Here is a 25,476-nt window from a genome sequence, read left to right on the forward strand (position 1 = left end):
CATTGCCTTGTTTTGAAAGGGGTTGACCCTTTCTTGGTGTACTGTAAGCAACAAACAACTGGTTAGTTTTATGGAAGGATTTGGTCCTTTTCACATCCAAAGAATGAAGAGCCCTTTCTGCTGGTGTTGAAGGGTTTGGGAAGAAGGTCTTCAGGATTAGTGGCTCATTGATATGGAAGTCCGAAGGGATCTTTGGTATTAATTGTGGGTTTGTATGTAGGATTATCCTGTCATCTCTAATCTGTAAGAATTGTTCTTGAAACATCAAAGCTTGGATCTCACTGACTTGTCTGGCTGATGTGACAACTACCATAAGGGTTACCTTCCAGGATGGAAACTACAAAGTGGATCTGTGAATCGTCTCAAATGGCTGTTTCATGAGCTGTGAAGGATTGTGTTCGGCTGCCACGAAGGAGGGGTCGTCTGAATGGTGGAAAGACCCTGAAGAGCTCTTTCAGGAATTGTTTGAGGAGTCTGGAGGACCATAAGGAGGGTGTCCTATGTGAATGTCTAAAATGAGAAATGGCAGCCTGATGAACCCTAATGGAGGCATGAGCTAGGCCTGAACATGCCAGATGCAATAGGTAGGGTAATATCTGCTCCGGTGAGGAAGACAGTGGATGTATCTGTTGCTGTTGACACCATATACAGAACCTTCCACTTACATGAGTAAGTTTTGTTATTGCTGGTAGCTCTGGCTCTGGAGAGTATGCCCCTGCACTCCGGAGGGATATCTAGATAGGTAAACTCATTGTGCTCAGGAGCCATGCCGATAAGTGAAGAGATTCTGGATTTGGGTGCAAGACTTTACTGTTGCTCATGGTCAAGAAATAAGGGGAGACCTTCAGAGGTATGTGAGGTCTCACTGACAACAGGAGAAGCTTTGTGAAACAGTGTTGGCGAGGCCACATTGGAGCGTCTAAGATCAGTGTGCAGGGTTCGATCTTCATTTTATTGAGAATCTTTGGAATCATAGGAATTGGAGGAAAGGTGTAAGCAAAGATTTCGTACCATACCATCGAAAATGCATTCCCCCATGATCCCTGATGGAGACGCCAACTTGTGAAGTATCAGCATTTGGTGTTTGACAGGCTGGCGAACAGGTCGAGATTGGGTGTTCCCCACTGGGAAAATATGTGATCGACTGTCCGCTGATCTAGTTCCCACTTGTGACAAGCTCATTTCAACCTGCTGGGAATGTGTGCAATGTCTCGTTTTGCTTCCCAGGGACATGTTCTGCTCGTAGATGCACTACATGTGTGATTGCCCAATTCCAAATTTCCTGTGCTTCTCAGGAGAGGAGTGTATTGCGGTGGTATTGTCCATCTTTGTGAGCACCTCTGAATTGGCAATCCTGGGAAGGAAAGCTTGCAAGGCCAGATGAACAGCTTTCAGCTCTAGAAGGGTGATGTGCGAACTCCAAAGAGGTGTTTGCCACTTGCTGCTGATCTGTAGATCTTGAAGATATGCTCTCCATCCTTCTAGCGAGGAGGTGTGGTGATGCCCCACGGAGCTGATTGAGGGAGAAATGTGGGGGCGATTGATAGGTGTTTTTCCTGAATCCAGTTAAGGTCTTGATCATGACTGGAATAATCATGATTGGATTATCGAAACTGCCTGTGGCTTGAATCCATTGGAGGTTGAGATCTTCCTGGAGGGGATGTATCCTCAGTTTGCAAAAAAGGTATTAGTGGGATACAGGAAGACATCATCCCCGGGAACGACTTGTAAAGGCGTACTGAAATGCATTTTCTTTTCAGAATGGCTTTTGTGAAAACAATTATTTTCTGTTGCCTTTCTGTTGTGGGACACTCCATGTTGGATTTGGTGTCCTGACTTGCCCCTTAAAATTTCGTAATCTGCGAGGGATGAAGGTTGGACTTTTTCTAATTGAGAGTGAGGCTCAAGTCGTTGAATTGCGCAATACGCATTCTTGTTGATTTTTGTGCTGCTTGAAAGGACTTTGCCTTGACAAAGCAATTTTCCAAGTACAGGAAGACCTTGTGCTTTTGTTTTCTCAAGAATGCGGCCACAGGTGCCAGAAACTGTGTAACTATCCTGGGGGCCGGTTTCAGACCAAAGGGTAAAACTCGAAATTGGTAGTGGCTTTTAGCTACCATGAATCTTGGGACTTGCCTTTGGAGAAGGGTGGATTATGATATGAAAGTAGGTGTCCTACAAATGTAGGGTAGACAGATAATCCCCATGGTTTAAGCGAAGGAGGATATCCTGCAGTGTTATCATGCGGAATGATTGTTTCTTCAGATAGATGTTCAAATATTTGAAGCAGAGGAGAGGCCACCCTTCCTTCCACTTTTTGCAAACGAGGAAAAAGTAGGAGTAGAATCCTTTTTTCCAGTTGGGAAAGGGCAACCTTCTCCATTTCTCCTCTCTGAAGCATGATGTTGACCTCTAATTTGAGCTGATAGAGGTATTTGGGAATGGGTTTGTGAAGTAGAATCTGGACAAACTCTAGAATGTGTCCGAACTGAACCAGGTCCAAGACCCATTGGTCTGATGGTATGTCATGCCATCGTTGGAGGAATAATAAAATGTTGCCCCCTAGTCTGGAGTATGAAGGAATAGGGGTAGCTGGAGCTTTGAAGAGATCACTGTCGGCGAGTCGAATCTTTTCCCTGGCAACCCGATCGCTACCTGGGGGCCGGTCTATTGTACGTTGCTTGTGAAGGTTACCTTTGGGTGTATTGTGGGTGAAACTGTTGGGAGGTGGATATGTAAGAGGGCTATCTGTAGTGTTGATAGCCTCCCCTATATTAGGGAATTCCACATCCTCTGGCTCCATGAAAGGACTACTTTCTGAACTTCAGTGTAACAAGTGATTTGGCTGTGTCAGTATTGGTTTTAATCACCTGGAGAGATTCATCAACATGTTTCCCGAACAAGGCTTGTCCGTCAAAGGGAGAATCTAAAAATGTATTCTGCACCTCTGGGCAAAAGGATATAGCCGTTAATCAGCCTTGTCTTCTGAGCACTGCCGCTCCCGCAAGCTGAAAACATGTGGTGATGGCAATAGCCATGGAGGAGTTGATAATTTCTGCCAATGTCCTCTTTCACTCTTGCAAGATCTTTTTTGCTTCAAGCTTGGCTTGATTTATGTATGGGGCATTGTCGGACCATAACTGTCTATCATATCTTCCCAGCACCGCCAGAGAGCTAACCACTCTCACTGTAAGACTTGACATTGATGAAAAACATTTGCTAATGTTGTTTAACCATCGTCCCTCCTTGTCAGGAGGCTCCAAAATTGGGGCAGGGTTCTTGGGTCGTCTATGAGCCGCTTGAGCAATAACTGAGTCTGGGTCACCAGTCAGGCAGGTTGGGGCATCTTCCGGGGCTTTGTATGTTTTATTTAAGTGAGGAAGAACTACATTGACTGTCACTGGGTTTTACATCAACTTTAACCCTTCCTCCCAGATGTAACTGACCTTAGACATGGAACGTACACTTTTCTGGAACAACTGTTTAAAGTGATATAAAAAGCAGTGCATTTGCTTGAATGGCATTTGGATTCCAAATCTTTTGGTGGCCCTTTCAAGTAAATTATGAAAACCACTGATATCTTTAGAAGGCAAGTCAACCTTTATGGGTACAGGAGAAGATGGGGTAGGGAGAATGAAGTCATCTCATTCTGTGTGATCCTTGTGGAGTTCACCTTCTTCATCTGAGATATCTGGATCATGGAGCAAAGCTTTGGAAGGTGCTTGGATTGTCGTGAGAGACAAAGATGTAGGCCTCTTGAGCAGGGTGGCTGATTGAGGTGCTGTTGATCTAGTAGCCACAGATGGTTGAGGCACCCACAACATGAGTTGTAGACCAGAAATTAAGTAATTCAGCATATACACCATCTCCTCCTGATATGGTTATTCCTGAGAAGTAAAGAATTGTGGATCATATTCCTCATAATACTGTTCATCTTCTTCCTGACATTTGACTGGAAGGGACTATATGCTGTCCCATATGGTATTTCGTCATCCGAGTCCTCTTCCCCCTCCTGCAAATGAGTTGGTATGAAGGGAGTCACCTTACTTGGAGTAGTGTGTTCAGGGGTTAACCACATGAATTCCTGCTTTTTTAGCCTTTTTTAATTTGTGATCAGGGTCTTTGACGAGGTTGTTGACGAGGCCAATGACGACGCCGTCGACAAGGTGGTAGATGGGGTCATCGACAGTTCGGTGTGGGAAGCACCAGTCGTGGGTTCAGACGTTGATGGCAAAGATGAAGTCTGTGTCCGCAACAACAAGGGAGGGTGGAGCTTGAGCACTGATGGCTTAGACACTGACGTCGACGATGTTGTCGTCATTGAAAAGGAGGTAGATGTAGACTGTGAAGAAATGGTCCCCGTCAGCTTTGTTGATGATGGCGTCGTATACGTCTTGGTCGATGAAGTTGCTGAAAGCCATGCTCTTGTCAGTGGTGGGGTGCTCGTCGGCGCTCCGGTCGATGGTGGGGAACTTGTTGGTGCTCTTATCGACGGTGAAGTGAAGTTATCGTCGATGGTCTGTAGACGGTCTGGAGCTAAAGAAGATTTTTTAAAGGCATGTGAGACCTTAATAGGCGTTGTAGATGGCTCAGTGGAGGATTTTTAGCCCTTTCATCCGAGGTAGGATGTTCTTTTCTTTCCGTTATAGAGGAGTGAAACCTGGATCTGTGAGGAAATTTAGAAGACCCTGAGGTGGTCTTTTTGGAGGCTTTTTTTTGGGCTGTTCTGAGAAGGGTCTAGTATGGGGTGATCTCTCTCTTTTGTAGGATCTCCTGGAAAAAGCAGAGGAGTCATCACTATCAGAATCTGAAACTGGCTCTCTCCTGGTTTCACGTTTTTGTAGCCAGATAAGCTGCCTTTCTTCTCTGTCCCTTAAAGTCTTGGTGGAAAAGGTACGACATACCTTGCAGTCTTTTTGCAGAGTGATCGGGACAGAGGAAATAAATACAATTCTGATGTGGGTCCTCAGAATGTAACCTCTTTATGTCACAGGTCTTACAGAGTCTGAAGAGATTTTTCTTCTCCTTGTCAGATATGATGCCAGTATCCTGATAAGTTGAAGCTGTGAATACTAAAGGCCGATCCTTCCAAACAGTAGTGAAATGAGACTAAATTCTTCTAAAATAACCAAGTAGTGAAAAAGCTGAGCTGAGATCAGTGGAGACTCCCTTACGCGACGTGTAGTAAAAAATCTGAGGGACTGGAGCTTCTCTCAGGAGTGTTATATAGGGTAGTGTCGCTGGATTGGTTGACTCTGATGGAATAATAAACTAATTGGCCTTAGGCCTCTATGTTTAGGTCTATATTGACAATACTGGGGACTCCCATCATGATGAAGGGGAATGATTCAAGCATGTGAATCTATGAAAGTTCGAATACTGGAGTAAAAGTAAATACTCTCAGACAGAAACACTGCAGAGATGTGACTGAACACTGACCACAGGAGGCAGCCCTGCAGTGCTGTGAATAAGTACTTGGAAACACCGACCCAAAAGCAGTGCGGATGAACAATGCAACAGTGCAGCAGAAAGAGATGGTGTTTTGTTATGTAAGAGGAAGCATCTATGGGATTGCAGCAGTTGGGAATACATCATTTAATACTGTAGCAACAGTGTGAGAGACACTCCCTCACTGCAGCAGTGTGAGACCATGACTGTCATTGTAACAGTGAGTGAGGAGGGTGGCTATTGTAGCAATGTGAGTGCAGCAGTGTGGGATGACAACTGGTACTACAGCAGTGTGTGATGAAGAGTGGTAATGTAGCAGTGTGGGATAAAGACTGGTACTGCAGCAGTGTGTGTGATGAAGAGTGGTACTGTAGCAGTGTGGGATGAAGACTGGTACTGCAGCAGTGTGGGGTGACGACTGGTACTGCCGCAGTATGTGATGAAGAGTGGTTCTATAGCAGTGAGGGGTGAAGACTGGTAGTGCAGCAGTGTGGGATGACGACTGGTACTGCGGCAGTATGTGATGAAGAGTGGTTCTATAGCAGTGTGGGATGAAGACTGGCACTGCAGCAGTGTGGGATGCTGTCCGGTACTGCAGCAGTGCTGGATGAAGACTGCCACTGCAGCAGTGTGGGATGAGGACTGGTACAGAAGCAGAGTGTGATGAAGACTGGCATTGCAGCAATGTGGCAGGAAGAATGACACTGTAGCAAGAAGTCTGGAACTACAGCAGTGTGGGATGAAGACTGGCATTGCAGTAGTGTGGCCGGAAGAAGGACACTGCAACAGGAAGTCAGGCACTGCAGCGGTGTGTGATGAAGACTGGTACAGCGGGAGTGTGTGATGGAGGCAGGCACGGCATCAGTGTGCGATAAAGACTAGCACTGCAGCAGTGTGTAATGATGAAAACTAGTACTGTAGCAGAATGTGATGGAGACTGGCAATGCAACAGGAAGTCTGGAACTGCAGCAGTGTGAGATGAATACTGGTACAGCAATAGTGTGCGATGAAGACTGGCACTACCCCACAACAGGAGGAAGACTGGCACTGCAGCAGTGTGGTATTTAGACAGAAAAACATATATTAGTGGAGACCACGACAAATGTGCATTTATATTCAGTATCCTAATTCTCATTTCTTGTTAAGTGTCCATTCATACTCTTTAGTGCCTATTTATAACCAATTGCACTCCAAAAGAGATATTACAAAACTCCACTTCAAACATTCAGATATATAATTACTTTACTTGAGTCCAACAGCAAAAACAAGTTAATAATCTACTTCACATTGCATGTGTTTGTACTCCAAATTCCACACAGATGTTGTATAATTTGTCAATTGTAAATACAATTGTTTGATGGTAATTTCTCAAGCATGTCAAATTCCACATGTAAGAACAGTTTATTCCTCATGAATATTCACAGTCTATTCACAGCCGACACATGTTTGGTTCTCTTCAGGACTTTTTCAAGGCTAGATTGCAATGTCGTTGTCTACCGGTCAGAAAAAAATCAAGAGTACTAAGAAAAAAAGAACAGTACTGTATCCCGGATCTGTCTGTACTTTCAGTCGATTAAAATTTATAATTACTCAGATAACCAAAATCTTAATGTAGTAAGTGTCGCCAAACAAGTGTGTTGCTCATTGGTCATGACAGCAGTATTGGGACGTTAAAGTGTAGCAGCAGATGGAGACTATGATAAGCCCTCAATGTATCTAGCATGATTCCGACATCCCCACAAGTCCATCTCCGGCGTCCGGCAGCTGATTGTTCAGTAGTTAGACTGGCATTAGATGAGAGTAGGAGGAAGACAGGCCCTGCATCAGTGTGTCTTGAACACAGGCAATGCAGCAGTGTGGGATGAAGCTGGTACTGCAGCAGCGTGGGCTGAAGACTGGCACTGCAGCAGTGTGGGATGAAGACTGGCACTGTAGCAGTATGAGATGAACACAGGCACTGCAGCAGTGTGGGATGAAGCTGGTACTGCAGCAGGGCGAGCTGAAGACTGGCACTACACTAGTGCTTTTGACTCAGACACTAAGGTGCATATTTATGGCTTTTGCTGCAAAACTGCGGCAAAATCCTTAGCGCTGGCTAGTGCCATTCCATAGCGGCAGTTGTGCGCCATAGTTATGGAATGGTGCGCGCCAGCACTAAGGATAGGCTAGCATCTAAAAAAAGGATGATAGCCGGGGGGAGGGGATTGGCTGTAGGGTAAAAGATGCGAGTGGGCCAGAAATGACGCTATGCTGGTTAGTGGCAATAAATATGCCGCTAACCAGCAGAGCAACATTTTCTGACGCACTAGCACCCAAAAATGACTCCTGCCTTAGTAAAGATAGGAGTCAGCCCACCAATTCAATGGCCAGCACAGAGGACCAGTGTCCCCTGGGCAAGGTCATAAGACCCAGTGCCAGGCAAGGGGCCCCATGTAAGGGGCCCCCCAATGGCACATTACAAAAAGAATACTTACCTATACTTACCCAAGATGGGGTCCCCCATCCTATGGTGTTCATCCGGTGTGGGTGCTGCTGGGGCTTGGAGTGGGCATCTGTGGGCCCATTCAGCGGTGTTTGGGCATGGAAATGGGTCCACAGGTACCCCAACGCCTGGTATGACCCAGGTGTTAAATTATGACGCTAGCGTCATATTGTAGACGTGAATGCCCACTTTGCATCTAATTAGCGTAAGTTAGTTTACCGCATCCACAACATGACGCTAACTCCAATATTTTGACGCTAGACCGGTCTAGCGTCAAAATTTAAATACAGTGTTAGGTCAGCGCCGTTTTAGCGTCAAAATTATTGACGCTAAAATGGCACAAGCAAAGTATAAATATGCCCCTAAATGAAATACACGGGCACAGGTAAGTGTTCTTAAAATAGGGAACAACTTTCTACCCATTCTCTACCTATAACTATCCACTGGTTAACACAGGGGTCATTGGGTTTCATACAGTCTGTTATTGTCATTACGTGTTCTCAAACACTTCTCAACGTGACAACTATTCAACACCATGAATAAATCCATAACCAGCCCTTACCAACACTTATTCAGTATGTTTTCAAAGCACATCGATGCAATCAAAATAATTTTCCAGTGATTAGTGTCGCAACCATCAAAAGAGAGTGCAGTCCGGGTCTTTTCTAGGCAAGGCCCCACACTTCTTCTAAGAACATACCTGATTAATGTCTCCTAGTAAAATGATGATAGCACGTTCTTAATGTAATCTTGTGATTTCAGTGAGAGCAGTACAACTGCTTAGTACAGGCCAGTCAGACACACTTTTGGAGGGTTTGGGTGGAGAATGGTTGAGTGGTGGCTCTTCCAACATAATGCAATAGTGCAGTATGCGCATTCTATCCTAAGGGTGACCATGGTACTTTCCTATACTAGGTCAATAAACAGTGAAAAAGGCAAGAGACATGTAGGAACCCAGTGATACTTGGGGTAGATGCAGGCCAGACAAGATGAAGGAGCATATTTATGAGAGCTCTGCATCATGCTTGCACCACACAACGTGGTACATGCATGATGCAAACCTCTAAGTCAGATTACTGAAGCCACGCAAGGAATGCAAAGTGTACGATTTTATTACAGGATTTTAGCAACTATTCATTGATATACCAAATTGTAAGTACAGCATTTGAAAAACTCTTACTCTCCATAAATTACACTTGTTTCTCCTGCTCAGAGGAATACTAGAGCTTTATGCAGTAGTAGAGAGCTCTGACATGTAACTGTCTGTTCCTTCCATTCTCTTGTGTCAAGAATATCAGGATGTCTAAAACATTTTGGACACAAATATAGAAGGTAAGAATATAATTTTAAGACTTGTTGTTAATATCATTGTAAAAAACATTGTTAGCAATAATATTGTTGCATATAATATCATGTTTATGCTATGTTTGCTAAGGGTTACGCCTACTGGCAATGCAATGGAAGGCACCGAACAGGCCAGACACACACCTCTGGACGGGTGACTTGCTGAAATGGGAAAAGGCGGAGGCACAGGTGCTACACTCACTCTGAGACAGAGGGCTGATGATCAAGGGATTGGATACATGGGATACCCTCATTGTCTCACTCGAGAATAAAGACGATACTCGCCCCCCAAGAAACTACTAGCAGTACCACCCGATACGTCTGTCTTACACGTCACAAGCATTACTTAGGCGAGAAGACAATGGGGTATGCACATGGGACGATGACCCAACATACTCAACACAGTGGGGTTGTATATAGCTAACTGGAGCACCTTGAGGGATGCTCCACGGGCTCGACACAATTGTTGCCAGTAACCATGCCACCCAATAGACACAAACGTGGCAGAACGAGAGACATCGCGCGCATGCCTGTTGATCTTCATCCGGATCAACAACACCCACAGACTGACACGGGGTGCACCATCACCCGCTACGCCCACATTGATAGGCCGTTGTTTTTACCTGCCTTCAATTACGAATTGCTAATGTTAGGGAACGACTAATGTAATTGGTTGAAATGTAACGTAGTCGGGGGCACAGCCTCATTACATCCTCTACCCCCCCTTCTCCCTCCCACCAAAGGCCACCCCCAAGCTGTCTCTATCTCACCTCCCTCTTTATGTTTCAACTTCTACTAACCTCTCTCGACCTCTCAACACCGTTAATCTATCTCTATTGTCGATCTCCAAGTTGGTATTATGGCAAAGAAAGCGCTGTCGTGCACAGATGTGTATGATGTTATGTTTCATATAACAATAAAGAGATTAAAAAAAAAAGTTTGCTAAGGGTTTCGTATTTATTGTTTTATGTAAATATTTAAAGCAATTGTTTTACAAATTTATTGTAAAAGTGTAATTTTGCTGCTATATTTTTTATAAAAAATGTTTATTAATATTATTTTTTATTTTGACCTTTTTTAAAGCTTTGGGATTTACATGTTGGGTTTACAGGGGAAATGGTGGGGAGATGTTCAAAATATGTGTATTTTCATTTTGTTCTTATCTAAATATTTTAGGAAAAATACAAATAATTGTTTACATTTTTGATTATAATTTCTATTTTTTTTAAAATAGATGAGGATTTACTTTGCAAATTATTCTTAAGTAATGTTTTTGTAATCATACTATTCAATTATATATTATTCAAAATATTATATTTTATTGCTTGTACACCTTTTTCATACATGTTATAATTAAATTATTATTTTCCATTTTTATATAAAAAGTTGATTAATGCTGTAATTATTTTTAGTGATTTGGATTTGTATACAGTACGTTTTTATGAGGTTAATTGTTATTACACATATTGTAAACATTCATATTAAATTGTTTATATGTGTGTTTGGTTTAAGGTTTATGGAAATTATTACTAATAATATATTAAGGGGGTTATTCTAATTTTGGAGGAGGTGTTAATCCGTCCCAAAAGTGACGGTAAAGTGACGGATATACCACCAGCCGTATTACGAGTTCCATAGGATATAATGGACTCGTAATACGGCTGGTGGTAAATCCGTCACTTTTCCGTCACTTTTGGGACGGATTAACACCTCCTCCAAAGTTAGAATAACCCCCTAAGTATGTTTATTTTTTGTATTACTTTTTTTTACAAATTTTGTAATATCTGATTATGTTACTGTAAAATCGGATTCATTTCGATTATTAATTTGAAATCATTGAGAAAAGTGTTTATGCAATTTTAGAGATATGTTTACATTTATTAAAATATATATTAACACAATTTAAATATTTTTTAACAGTAATATTTTTATGTTTTGTGTGCTAATAATGGTATACTTCAGTGACTTCTCCTAGTGGGTAAGCACAGGTAGCTTGGACTCATTCCATTTCATGGCTCCATGCCTGTTCCCATTGGCATGGATTTTTTATTCGATTCTGCTAGGGATTTCTGTTTTTTGAGTTTTGAAGCTGTGTCAACAGCATGTTTGATATTTTCTGGTGAAGGTCTGATAATCAAATCTCTTTTGCAGAGATACTAATCCACGCCGCAGAAACTGGATCCTGAGTTTCGAAGTATTAGGTGCCCTCCCAACATTCGGCAGCATCTTTCGACTGTGAATTGCTTATATTCCGACTGTCAACATCAGGGCAGTGAGCGCTCTACGGGCGACTGGAATGCAAAAACCCAGCACTTCCAAGATAACGTAATTCATGCATTATGCTGATGTGCTGTTGTTAACCTTTTGCATTGCAGAGTTTAATCCTGAAGACTTATATTCAAGGTGCTTATAAATACTGTTCATTTGCAATGTATTGCTGCAGGCTTTCAGAGTATGTCAGGGTGTGGTCATTTTCCAGGGGGGCCTTCTAGAAGCTTCCTCTGCAGCATGGGTGTGGTTTGTGAGCTGGGCCAAGACTCTATATAAGGGAGCCAGCCCAGCTCCACGTGCTCACTATTCAGAGGTCCCGGTACAGAGCAGCAGCAACTTCCTGAGCTCCTGTTCCGGAGGCCTACTTTGATCTTCCAGGCCTTGCCCTTCACTGTGTTGGTGATCCTTGATCAGGGCGGTAAGACGGAGGTCGGGCTGGGCCCCCGATCCCGTTCTCGAAGGCTTTCGAGTTCTTGGGCCTAATTTTCATGATAAAAGATTTTACCTTGTGCGTGTGAATGTGCGCTTGGCTTTTTCTGACATTTACATGGTGGCTTTCGAATCGGCAAGACGCGCAATTCATTTCTCGTGCTTAACTCGTGATATTCATTGTGCGCTACCATTTCTTGGCATTCACATGGTGCCATTCGAATTGGCAAGACGCGCGATTCATTTCTTGTGCTTTACTCATGATATTCATTGTGCGCTACCATTTCATGGCAATTACAAGGTGGCATTCGAATCGGCAAAACACGTGATTCATTTCTTGTGCTTAACTCATGATATTCATTGTGCGCCACCATTTCATGGCATTAACATGGGGGCATTTGAATCGGCAAGACGCGCGATTCATTTCCGCAATTAAACCTTGATGTTTCAGATTGTTTGCAGTGTGCACAATCACATGGCATGTGCATTTTCTTGTTGAAATCAGGAGTGTGCGTGTTTCTTTTCCCACATTTAAAACTTGATGTCAGACCGCTTATAATGTGCACGATTATTTTATGACAATCAAAACTTTGATATGTAGTGTTTCCTAAAGTGCACACAATTATCCAGGGCCCTTGAATTTTCTGCAGAGGTGTTAAATTCAAGATGTTACATTCTATGTGAATGTTAAGTCTTAAGTACAATTCCTATTGTTTTCCAGGGAATGTTTGGATGGCCTTTTATCCTCATGTAATGAGGCAGTGTTTGTTCTGAGACATTGTTCTAGAAGGTTCTTGTATTCCTAAAACAGTATGTTACAATTCATGAAAAGTCCATATGAAACTTGCACTAACCATTCTTGATTCTTTTCCAGGTAACTAGATTTCTTGAGGCCTAATTAGAGTCTAGTTCTAGGCCATTCATGTTTCCTCAGTCTAAGTGTTATTTCATGTTCCGAGTATCACTGAACTCTAGACTCAACAGAGTTTTATTTCATATTCCAAGTATCACTGAACTCTAGACTCAACAGAGTTTTATTTCATGTTCCGAGTATCACTGAACTCAAGACTCAACAAAGTGTTATTTCATGTTCCGACTATCACTGAACTCTAGACGCAATAGGGTGTTATTTCATGTTCCAAGTATCATTGAACCCTAGACTCAATAGAGAGTTTTTATGAATCTAAATGTGGTTTTCTTCTGATGTTGTGTTGTTTAACCTTTTGTTTCCTACAGGTTACCTTCCCAGATGTTCCCTACCTAATCCCCTTTTCCCCACTTGGACTCTCTTAGACTCTGTGACATTCTAATCAGAGTATTGGAGCTGTCTTGTGGTGGACATGTTGGGAACGTACGCAGACCCCGAGGATCTGGTGACTCTGACAGGATAGTGAGCCCACTGATTATTATCCTTCTGGTTTGAGTGTGTTTTCAGCATGGCTACGCTGGACGAGCTAGTCAAGGTTATCACGCAGCTCCAAGCAGAGGTAGTGTCATCAGGAAAGAGTGGGAAAGATGGAGCAAGGTCCTTTGCGTGCGGGTTGGCTTGGTCCTCCTCCTCAAGGTACAAGAGGAAACCCTCCAACTAACATTTCTCTCAACGTTCCCTCAGCCATTCCTCTGGCTCCTCCAGAACGGTTCTCAGGTGATCCTTTGAAAGCGCAATCCTTTTTGATGCAAGTAGAATTGCACTTTACATGTCTACCAAGTGTTTTCCCTGATGCCCAATCCAGGGTGGCCTTCTTGTTATCATACCTGACTGGGGACGCAGCCACCTGGGCAATTCCTCTTGTGCGTAAAGACAGTCCCCTGCTTTACAATTGGAGAAATTTTGTTCGTGAGTTTGAACGAGTGTTCGATCGTAGAACTGTGACATTGTCGGCAGATCGTGAACTATTAGACTTGTGACAAGGTAACCAAGATCTAGTTTCTTACTTAGCTAATTTTAATCGTCTGGTAGCCGAAACATCCTGGCCTGAAGAAAAGCAAGCAGCCTTGTTCTACCAAGGACTCAAGCACGAGTTAAAAGACATTCTTGCTCAGATAGACCCACAGTCTACTGATTGTCCAGATCTAATAAACCTTGTTTTGAGACTGGATCATCGTCTGGCAGAACGAAGGGGAACACGCAAAAAAACTGAGAAATATTCCTGGCGTGTTCATGATAACAGAGAATCACAAGTTCAGAAAGAGAACAATGAGGAACCAATGGAAATTGGAACTATCAGACGGTCCTTAACGACTGCAGAGAAAGATCTATGCCGGAAAAAGAGTCAATGCTTGTATTGTGGCCAGGAAGGTCATTTTGTTAAAGAGTGTCCAGTAAAACCAAAGAGCAAATTGGCTGTTGCCAAAAAGGTTGTGACAAAACTAAAATCCCCAGAGTGCAAGGAAAGTTTAGTCTTGGGAGTTACCTCAGACCCTCCTCAGGAAGAGACACCACTGGTTAGAAAATCACAGTATTTGAAATTGGATCTAGAAATTAAAGTAAAAGGACACACTTACCTAAGAGAAGCTTTAGTGGACTCAGGTGCTACTGAGAATTTCATAGACACTCAATTGTTGGATGCATGGGAGATCCCGTGTGAGAAAAAGAAAACACTGAGGTTAGTGGAGACCGCAGATGGCAAACTCTTGATTGGAGGTCCAGTGACTCTATAGACCCTGCCTTTGTCAATAACTTGTGATGGACAAACTTATGACACTAAACACTTTGAGTCAGTAACCTTTGATGTTATTCACGCTCCTCAGTATGGAATCATCCTCGGAATGCCCTGGTTGAGTTACCATAATCCTCAGATAGACTGGTAGGAGAGAAAGATAACATTCCAGTCATCCCTTTGTAAGACAAGATGTCTTAAAACTTTGAATGTTCTAAAACTGAGTGAATCTCCGTTAGCTATAGTCGCTACAAAGGAAATGACATTGCCTTCACAAAACGTACCATGTACTGGTAGGGAAGGGGCAAGGAAGAACGGAGAGCCCTTCTTGAGGTCCCCAGAAGCCGATAAGGCCTTTTCGGTTTCAAAGGAAGTCTTTTCTAGTACTCCTATCCTGACTCGTTCAGAGGCTGAAAGTCTCATTGTCACAAAAAGCGGTCTCCAGACATCCAGTGGTATAGATCCTCAACAAGCTTACACAACCAAGGATGCTAAAAAAGAAGACTTCTCCACCGTCCCAGTCTTGACTCATTCTGATCTTGACCGTCCAGTCACAGTAGAAACAAGTGCTTCAGATGGAACAAGTGGTGGCGTGTTATCACACCGCAATAAAGACAGACAAAAGGATGCAGAGCATCACAATGAGAAACACTGTGAAGGGCCTCAATATGAAACAGGTGTTAGAATGAGGCTTTCTACACAATATATGGACTTCAAGAAAAGACACGTGTTTAGTCCCAAGTTCATAGGTCCTTACACCGTCTTTCAACAAGGCAACCCAATAACCTATGAACTGCAGCTCTCTCAGAAAAATTACGGTCCTGAGAGTAGCTCTTGGGATTTCGCTTTTGACATTCATGCTGTACGATTAGTGAGGTGTTTTCATCGCCTAAAACCAGGCAAAACAGGCCCTAGAGCGCGCTTGGGAGAGGGGAGTACTGTCAACATCAGGGCAGTGCGCGCTTTACGGGCGACTGGAATGCAAAAACCCAGCACTTCCAAGATAACGTAATTCATGCATTATGCTGATGTGCTGTTGTTTAACCTTTTGCATTGCAGAGTTTAATCCTGAAGACTTATATTCAAGGTGCTTATAAATACTGTTCATTTGCAATGTATTTCATGCAGGCTTTCAGAGTGTGTCAGGGTGTGGTCCCTTTCCAGGGCCTTCTAGAAGCTTCCTCTGCAGCATGACTGGGTGTGGTTTGTGGGCTGGGCCAAGGCTCTATATAAGGGAGCCAGCCCAGCTCCACGTGCTCACTATTCAGAGGTCCCGGTACAGAGCAGCAGCAACTTTCTGAGCTCCTGTTCCAGAGGCCTACTTTGATCTTCCAGGCCTTGCCCTTCACTGTGTTGGTGATCCTTCATCAGGGCGGTAAGACGGAGGTCGGGCTGGGCCCCCGATCCCGTTCTCGAAGGCTTTCGAGTTCTTGGGCCTAATTTTCATGATAAAAGATTTTATCTTGTGCGTGTGAATGTGCACTTGGCTTTTTCTGGCATTTGCATACTGATATTCGAATCGGCAAGACGCGCAATTAATTTCCTGTGTTTAACTTGTGGTATTCAGTGTGCGCTACCATTTCTTGGGATTCACATGGTAGCATCGAAACGGCAAGACGCGCAATTCATTTCTTGTGCTTAACTCGTGATATTCATTGTGCGCTACCATTTCTTGACATTCACATGGTGGCTTTCAAATCAGCAAGACACGCAATTCATTTCTTGTGCTTAACTCGTGATATTCATTGTGCGCTACCATTTCTTGGCATTCACATGGTGACATTAGAATCGGCAAGACGCGCAATTAATTTCTTGTGCTTAACTCGTGATATTCATTGTGCGCTACCATTTCTTGACATTCACATGGTGGCATTCGACTCGCCAAGACGCACGATTCATTTCTTGTACTTAACTCAGGATATTCATTGTGCACTACCATTTCATGGCATTTACATGGTGGCTTTCAAATAATCGTCAAGACGTGCGATTCATTTCTTGTGCTTAACTCGTGATATTCATTGTGCGCTACCATTTCTTGGCATTCACATGGTTACATTCGAATTGGCAAGACGCGCAATAAATTTCTTGTGCTTAACTCGTGATATTCATTGTGCGCTACCATTTCTTGGCATTCACATGGTGGCATTCGAATCGCCAAGATGCGCTATTCATTTCTTGTGCTTAACTCAGGATATTCATTGTGCGCTACCATTTCATGGCATTTACATGGTGGCTTTCGAATCGGCAAGACGCGCGATTCATTTCTTGTGCTTAACTCTTGATATTCATTGTACGCTACCATTTCTTGACATTCACATGGTGGCTTTCGAATCCGCAAGACGCGCCATTCATTTCTTGTGCTTAACTCACGATATTCATTGTGCGCTACGATTTCATGGCAATTACAAGGTGGTATTTGAATCGGCAAAACGCGCAATTCATTTCTTGTGCTTAACTCATGATATTCATTGTGTGCGACCATTTCATGGCATTAACATGGGGTCATTCGAATTGGCAAGACGCGCGACTAATTTCTGCAATTAAACCTTGATGTTTCAGATTGCTTGCAGTGTGCACGATCATTTTATTGCATTCGCATTTTCTTGTTGAAATCAGCAGTGTGCGTGTTTCTTTTCCCGCATTTAAAACTTGATGTCAGATAGCTTATAATGTGCGCGATCATTTTATGGCAATCAAAACTCTGATGTGTAGTGTTTCCTGAAGTGCACACAATTATCCAGGGCCCTTGAATTTTCTGCAGAGGTGTTAAATTCAAGATGTTACATTCTATGTGCATGTTAAGTCTTTAGTACAATTCCTATTGTTTTCCACAGAATGTTTGGATGGCCTTTTATCCTCATGTAATGAGGCAGTGTTTGTTCTGGGACATTGTTCTAGAAGGTTCTTGTATTCCTAGAACAGTATGTTACAATTCATGAAAAGTCCATATGAAACATTGTACTAACCATTCTTGATTCTTTTCGGGGTACCTAGATTTCTTGAGGCCTAATTAGAGTCTAGTTCTAGGCCATTCATGTTTCCTCAGTCTAAGTGTTATTTCTAGGCCATTCATGTTTCCTCAGTCTAAGTGTTATTTCATGTTCCGAGTATCACTGAACTCTAGACTCAACAGAGTGTTATTTCATGTTCCGAGTATCACAGAACTCTAGACTCAACAGAGTGTTATTTCATGTTCCGAGTATCACTGAACTCTAGACTCAACAGAGTTTTATTTCATGTTCCGAGTATCACTGAACTCTAGACTCAACAGAGTGTTATTTCATGTTCTGAGTATCACTGAACTCTAGACTCAACAGAGTGTTATTTCATGTTACGAGTATCACTGAACTCTAGACGCAATAGAGTGTTATTTCATGTTCCAAGTATCATTGAACCCTGGATTCAATAGAGAGTTTTTAATAATCTAAATGTGGTTTTATTCTGATCTTGTGCTGTTTAACCTTTTGTTTCCTACAGGTCTCCTTCCCAGCTGTTCCCTACCTAATCCCCTTTTCCCCACTTGGACTCTCTTAGACTCTGTGACATTCTAATCAGAGTATTGGAGCTGTCTTGTGGTGGACATGTTGGGAACGTACGCAGACCCCGAGGATCTGGTGACTCTGACATCGACGATCGGATCAATACTGCGCCTGAAACTATCAACTTGAAATTCTGCTAGTATCATCACGCACATGTCGCTTTAAAAAAGAACTGAATCAACTGTCACCTGCTCAGCATGATGGGATGCTGGTGGTCTTTGGCTTCTTAAAGGCACAGCCTCTATTTTCACTCATATAATGGCAGCCTATGGGCTACACTGTCCGGGCTTGCTTCATCTCTCTGTTACCTCAAAAAAGGGTTCGGGAAAGACATTTATGCTGTTTTTTACTAAAACACCATCAAATTATATACACATGTAATCTCCTGGCCCTTTTTTTTAAATAAGGATGAAGAATTGTGCCATTGTAGCCTGCAAAATGACTTTTTCTCTGAAGTGGCTCTGCAGGCCTTACCAAAGAAAGGTGAACATTTCTACTTAAGAGGATATATTTTAAAGAAGTGCTCCGGGTTCCCAGCATGCGGGCGGGACTATTCAATGCTTATGACTATAAATGGAAATCCTCTACAAGAGAACTAAGGGTTTGATTGCCATTACTATGCTTTACATGCCTACAACATCAAACCATAATTTATTGTGTGCCTGGGATCATTCCCTTTGTTTTCCAATCACTGGTAAACTGATGTTTGAAAATGCTAAACTAGAGAGGTTAGAAACGGGGTGTTCACAGCCACTCTTCATCGCCTCTCTTTGCCTGGTTTCAGAAAAGCTTTTGAATTTACCTAAATTATTGAGTTTAGAAGAAGCATATTTTTTGTGCCTTTGATCTGTTCCATACTTTGATGAGATTTTTATGATCTCCTTAGTTACTAGAGTTTCTGCATTCTTTAATGTGGTAAATGGTTTTTGGGTCGTAAAGACAGAGCCTAAGGAGCACGTAAACAGACAGTGGACAATATCCTACCCTCTGGGTACCTCAATGATCCAGCAGTGCATAATATCCTCTTAAAGAAGTCTAAGCCTGATCACAGATTGGTGGACCATGGCCTTGTAGATGGTATCCCGATCATAATCAACATCTGTCAAACTCTGCAATAATGCACAAGAATATTTTCAGTGCTAGGGAACAGTAGAAGAAAATAAGTTACTTACCTGTAACTGTAGTTCTCCAGTATTGGAATCTTTCATAGATTCACATACTTGAATCATTCCCCGTCGTCGAGATGGGAGTCCCCGGTATAATTTACACAAGTAGTGTCAAGATATAATAACAAAGAAAAAAGCAATAGGCCTCTTCAATTTAACAGTCTATCAGAGTCATTTCGTGAAAAGGACCAAACTTGAGCATCCACCAATCAGGCGACAGCACCCTCTAGAATCCTCCTGAGAGAAGCTCCAGCGCCTCAGATTTTCCAAGCACAAGTGCGTACAATATAGGAAAAAAGAGAGAGAGAGAGGTGAAGTGAGCTTCTCCGGGGAGGCGGGTGGGTTGCATGTGAATCTATGAAAGATTCCAATACTGGAGAACTACATTTATAGGTAAGTAACTTATTTTCTTACTCCAGTATTAGAACTTTCATAGATTCACATGCTTGAATCAGAGTAGAGAGCAGTAGCTATGCACATTGTAGTATAATAACATATTTGATCTAAAACACCTTGATACATGAAACCTCATTATATTCCTGTATATAAATCTATGTAACTATAAAGGTATACCTCTATATATATAAATACATATACATATAGATATCCAGAATGACAAAGCAAAAAGTATCCCAAAACACGTATGTAATATGAATACTATCATAAAAAATTACCACTTATCTGTCTGTCAGAATGTTTTCTTACTCTTGTTTACTTTCCTTTTTTTCTTTTTTTTTTTTTTTTTAACTGTGTAAGCAAATATAAGGGATATAAACAATGTGCTTACCTCTTCTAGGATGGAGGGACGGAGAAGAGATGGCTCACCTTCACCTGAAGAGATTCCTGAGAACCGCTTGACCCACTGCTACCTCTCCCTGAGATAGAGATTCCAAGCAGTAGTGCTTTGTGAATGTATGGCAGCTGTTCCATGTTGCTGCCCTACAAATGTCTTGTAGTGAAACTCCAGCGAACAGCGCCGCTGACAATGAGACTGCCCTCGTGGAGTGAGCATATACAGGTGAGTGCAGAGGTTTGCCCGCTGCTTGATGGCAGAAGCGAATGGCTGAGGCGATCCATCTGGAAATACTTGGAGAGTGGATTTCCTTTCCTAGGAGCACTGTATGCTATGAACAGCTGATTAGAGCGTCAAAAAGATTTAGTCCTGTCCAAATAGAATTGAACACATCTTTTAACGTCTAAGGAGTGTAATACCCTCTCAGCCGGAGTGGATGGATGAGGAAAAAAGGATTTGAGGACTAAAGGTTCATTGAAGTGAAAGTCTGAAGGAACCTTTGGAATAAAATGCGGATTAGTGCGCATTAGCAGTCTGTCATGTTTAAGCTGTAGGAATGGCTCTTGAATGAAGAGAGCTTGCAACTCGCTGACTCGCCTAGCTGATGTGAGAGCTACAAATAAAGCAACCTTCCATGAAAGGAACTTGAGAGAAGCACAATGGATCGGCTCAAACGGATGCTTCATCAGTTGTGCTAATACGATATTTAGGTTCCAAGAAGGAGGTGGTGGTCTGAAAGGAGGGAAAACTCTGAAAAGCCCCTTCAAGAACCTCCTAAGAGGAGTAGAGTGAGGGTGTAGTATCCGAACGTCTGTATGCAGCTATCGCTGCTATGTGAACTTTAATGGAAGAATGTGCCAGGCCAGCTTGAGCTAGCTGCAATAGGTACGGTAATATTCCCTCTGTTGGTGAGACTAATGGGTCAATCTGTCGTTGATGACACCAGACACAGAATCGTCTCCATTTACAATAATACGTTTTATTGGTGCTATCCGCTCTGGCTTTTGACAAAATATCCCTACATTCCTGTAGGATATTCAAATGTGCGAACTCCCTGTGGTCAGGAGCCATGCTGATAAACGCATCGTCTTCGGATCCGGGTGCCAAACCTGGCCATTGTTCATTGTCAACATTTGGGGAAACGGCTCCAGTGGAATGTGAGGCTTGATTGACAGAAGAAGAAGTTCCGCAAGCCAATGCTGACGCGGCCAGTACGGAGCTATTAATATCAGAGTGCACGGCTCTGCTTTCATCTTCGTGAGGACCCGTGGGATCAACGGAATTGGAGGAAAGGCGTAAGCAAAGATGTCTGACCAGACTATCAAAAACGCATTCCCCCAAGATCCCTTCTGGGGATGCCAACTTGCGAAGAACTGGCATTTGGCGTTGTGCTTGCTTGCAAACAGGTCTACTGTTGGTGTTCCCCACTGGGGAAAAATGTGGTTCACTATTGACTGGTCTAGCTCCCACTCGTGGCAGCTCGACTTCTGCCTGATGAGTGCATCTGCTGTCTTGTTGTCTATTCCTGGCACGTGCACCGCTGATAGTGTGATGCCTTGCTGTGAGGCCCAATTCCAGATTGTCTGGGCTTCTCTGGAGAGAGTGAGAGATCTTGTGCCTCCTTGTTTGTTGAGGTAATGCATTGTGGTGGTGTTGTCTGTCCTTATTACCACTTGCGATCCTGATATCTTGGGAAGAAACGCCTGTAAGGCCAGGTGCACTGCCCTGAGCTCCAGCCAATTGATATGCATTGATGTCAGATGCGTTGGCCATTTGCCGCTTATTTGCAGATCCTGTAGCACAGCCCCCCAGCCTTCCAGGGATGCATCCGTCGTTATGGTCCACGGAGCTGGCTGCTGTAGAAACGAAAGGCCGATTGATAGATGATGCCTTAGAGACCACCATCTCAGAGCCCTGAGTATTGTTGGAGTTATGAGTATCTGATCCTCGAAAGTGCCTGACACTTGGAACCATTGACAATTCAGTTGCTCCTGTAAGGGGCGCATCTTTAAACGGCATAGAGGAACTAGAGGTATGCATGAAGACATCATGCCCAATAGAGACTTGAACAGACGGACAGTAACCTTGCTTCTTTTCTGTATGGAACTTGTTAGAGTCAGTAACCTTTGTTGCCTCTCTAAAGTGGGACATTCAATGGTGGATTGTGTGTCCAGTTTTGCCCCTAGAAAGGTAATGTTTCGTGCTGGTAGAGGTTTGGATTGCTCCCAGTTGATGGTGAGTCCGAGGTTGGTTAGTAAGGAAACGCACTTTCTTGTTGATCTGTGCGCTCCTGCGTAGGTCTTTGCCTTTATCAGCCAATCGTCTAAGTATGGAAAAATTTGGTGTTTTCTCCTTCTGAGAAAGGCTGCGATTGCTGCTAGACATTTGGCAAATATTCTGGGAGCTGATTTCAGTCCGAAAGGAAGGACACGGAATTGAAAATGGCTGCCGGCTACAGTGAATCTCAGGTATTTTCTGTGGGCCGTGTGGATGGGTATGTGGAAGTATGCGTCTTTCAGGTCTAGCATAGACATGAAATCTCCCTGGTTGAGACGCAGGAGGACGTCTTGTAGACTGATCATACGGAACGATTGCTTTTTTAAGTAGGTATTTAGCTCCCTTAAATCGAGGAACGGCCTCCAATCCTTCCACTTTTTCCGAATGAGGAAGAACCTGGAATAAAATCCGATTCCCCGCTGGGCTCGGGGTACCTTCTCTATAGCTCCTTTGAGAAGCATTTTGTCGATCTCCTTTTTGAGTTCTTGAGGGTATCTTGAAGGAGTCCTGCGGGGGGTGTTGGAGGGAGGTAGTTGGGTAAATTCTAAAGTATGGCCCCGTTCCACTAATTGTAGGACCCACTTGTCTGAAGTGATGGCTTGCCATTGTTCGAGGAATAGAGATATCCTCCCGCCCAGAATGAAAGGAGGAGAGTTGGAAGTAGCAAGAGCCTCGGATGCATCAGGTTCTACGAGTCTAATCTTTGGCCGGGCGGGTTGAGCGTCCACGACCTCCAGGTCTACCATAGGCTGGTTGCGGCGGCTGTCTCTGTGAGTAGTATTGGCGATATTGTTGGGAAGAGGAGGGATAGGTGGAATATCTGTGTTGTTGATATCCTCCTCTGTATGAGGGTTGGCCACGCCCTCTAGGTCGAAAGGAAGACTTTCGATATTGCAGGGTCCCTAGTGACCTTGCCGTGTCTGTGTCCGATTTGATGGATTGTAAGGCGTCATCAATGTGCTTTCCAAACAACGCCTTGCCATCAAAAGGTAAGTCCAAGATTTTATTTTGCACCTCTGGACGGAAAGAGGTAGCTTTAAGCCAACCTTGCCTCCTAAGCACCGCTGCACCGGCGAGCTGTCGAAAAGCAGTGGTTGCAATGTCCATTGCACAGTCGATAAGTTCTGCAGACGTTCGTTGATCCTCCTGTACAGTTTTGTTTGCCCCTGATCTTGTTTCTTCCGGCAACTGGCCAATACAAGGTGCAATGTCCGCCCAAAGTTGCCTATCAAACCTAGCCAGTATAGCCAAAGAGTTGGCGGCTCTTACCACTAGGCTGGCCATAGAGGAAAACCTTTTACCTATATTTTCGAGCAGTCTACCCTCTTTGTCTGGGGGTGCGGAAATCAGGGCAGGAGGGTTCTTAGATCTTCTTTGTGCTGCCTGAGCTACCACCGAATCCGGAGGAGGGTGTCCAGTTAGACATGCTGGTGCATCGTCCGGTGCCTTGTATTTCTTATCTAAACGAGGTAGTACTGCAGTAACTGTAGCTGGATTATGCATGACTTTAAGACCCTCTTCCCACAGGTAGCTAACCATCGGGATTGAGCGCACAGATTTCTGAAAAGGTTCCTTAAAGTCGTAAAGGAAACAGTTGTTTTGCTTGGTTGGCATTGGTAAAGCAAAACGCTTGGCAGCTCTCTCAAGAAGATTGTGAAACCCTCCTATGTCTTCTGGTGGGGATTCCACCTTATATTGAGAAGGAGAAGGAGGAGCAGGGATGATGTATTCGTCCCACTCGGAGTGAGTGTCCATGAGGCTCCCCTTCTTCCTGATCTCCCTCTGAGATGTCTGTATCCTGAGGAAGTGTCATATCAGTAGTAGCCACATTCGTGAGAGGTAAGGAAGTTGGCCTCTGATGTGGAGTGGTAACCCCAGAGGCGGGCGATGGGGGAGGTTGTTCTCCTTGAGGGGGAAACCGCCTGCTGTAATCAGCCAACATCGCTCTGAGGTCAGTCAATAGGGAGGATGGAATATATGCTCCCTGTTGGTATTGCTGTTGTTCTGCATAAAATTGGGGGTCATAGGCTTCCTCATACTCCTCCTCTTCCTGATACTTTACGTTCAGTTGGGATGGACTGTGGGCTGTTCCAAATGGCCCCTCATCATCTGAGTCTTTGTCTCCCTCTAAAAGGTGCACTGAAACAAGGGAGGACACCTTACTAGGTGATGTATGAGTTGGTGTCAGCTTTTCCACACTTTTCTGATGTTTCTCCCTCGTCGACGGTGTCGTCGACCATGTCGTCGACGGTGCATACATAGACTTCGTCGTAGGCGGTGTCGTAGATGCTGGGCGCACGGACATCTTAGTAGAAGAAAGTCTCGCCGACGAGTCTACCGTCGACGAGGTCGTCGACGACGGTAGGGCTGACATCAGCGCCGTTGACGATGACGACGTGTAGACAGTCGTCGACGCTGATGTCCTAGCTGCAGTTCTCGTTGATGGTGGGGTACCTGTCCTCGTCGACGTTGTCACCGACGGAGCCGTCGACGGTGTAAGCACAGAACTGGATGTCGTCGTCGGAAAAGTACTCACCGACGGTACCGTCGACGATGAATCCGTCGTCGACAATGCTTTTTTCCCAGTTACAGAGGATGGCTTCTTAAAAGGCACAGATGGTGGTACAGAGGAAGATTTTCTGTGCCTCTCTGAACTGGTAGAATGACTTCTCCCCTCTTTCCTGGAAGCTTTCTTAGGAGAGGAAGATGGGCTGCGGCCCTTATAAGACCCTGAAGCAGTCTTTTTGTGGGCTTTTCTTGAGAGTTGGGAGGGAGATCTTGAGCCTGATCTCGCCCTCTTTGATAATCTCTTGGATGTTGAAGATTCATCACTCTCAGAGTCAGAAACTGGATTTTCTCTGTTTTAGTTTCTGCAGCCATATCAATAATCTGCCTTCCCTGTCCTTTAAAGTCTTAGAGGAAAAGGTACGACAAATCTTACAGTCTTTAGCTGAATGGTCTGTGTAGAGGCAGTAAATGCAGTCCTGGTGAGGGTCTTCAGAATGAAGCCTTTTCTTTCCACAAGTCTTGCAGTCTCTGAAAAGACCCATCTTCTCCTTGTCAGACA

The 25,476-nt window shown here is 43.8% G+C and overlaps 1 protein-coding gene across 2 annotated transcripts in view; it reads right to left on the bottom strand.

Annotated features, from left to right (window-relative positions):
• The window catches only part of SPEG (striated muscle enriched protein kinase), a 1,321,813-nt gene that overhangs the window by 324,787 nt on the left and 971,550 nt on the right, over positions 1–25,476 (bottom strand). The window lies entirely within an intron of this gene.

The sequence above is a fragment of the Pleurodeles waltl genome, chromosome 3_2 (assembly GCF_031143425.1).
Source record: "Pleurodeles waltl isolate 20211129_DDA chromosome 3_2, aPleWal1.hap1.20221129, whole genome shotgun sequence".
Lineage (NCBI taxonomy): Eukaryota > Metazoa > Chordata > Amphibia > Caudata > Salamandridae > Pleurodeles > Pleurodeles waltl.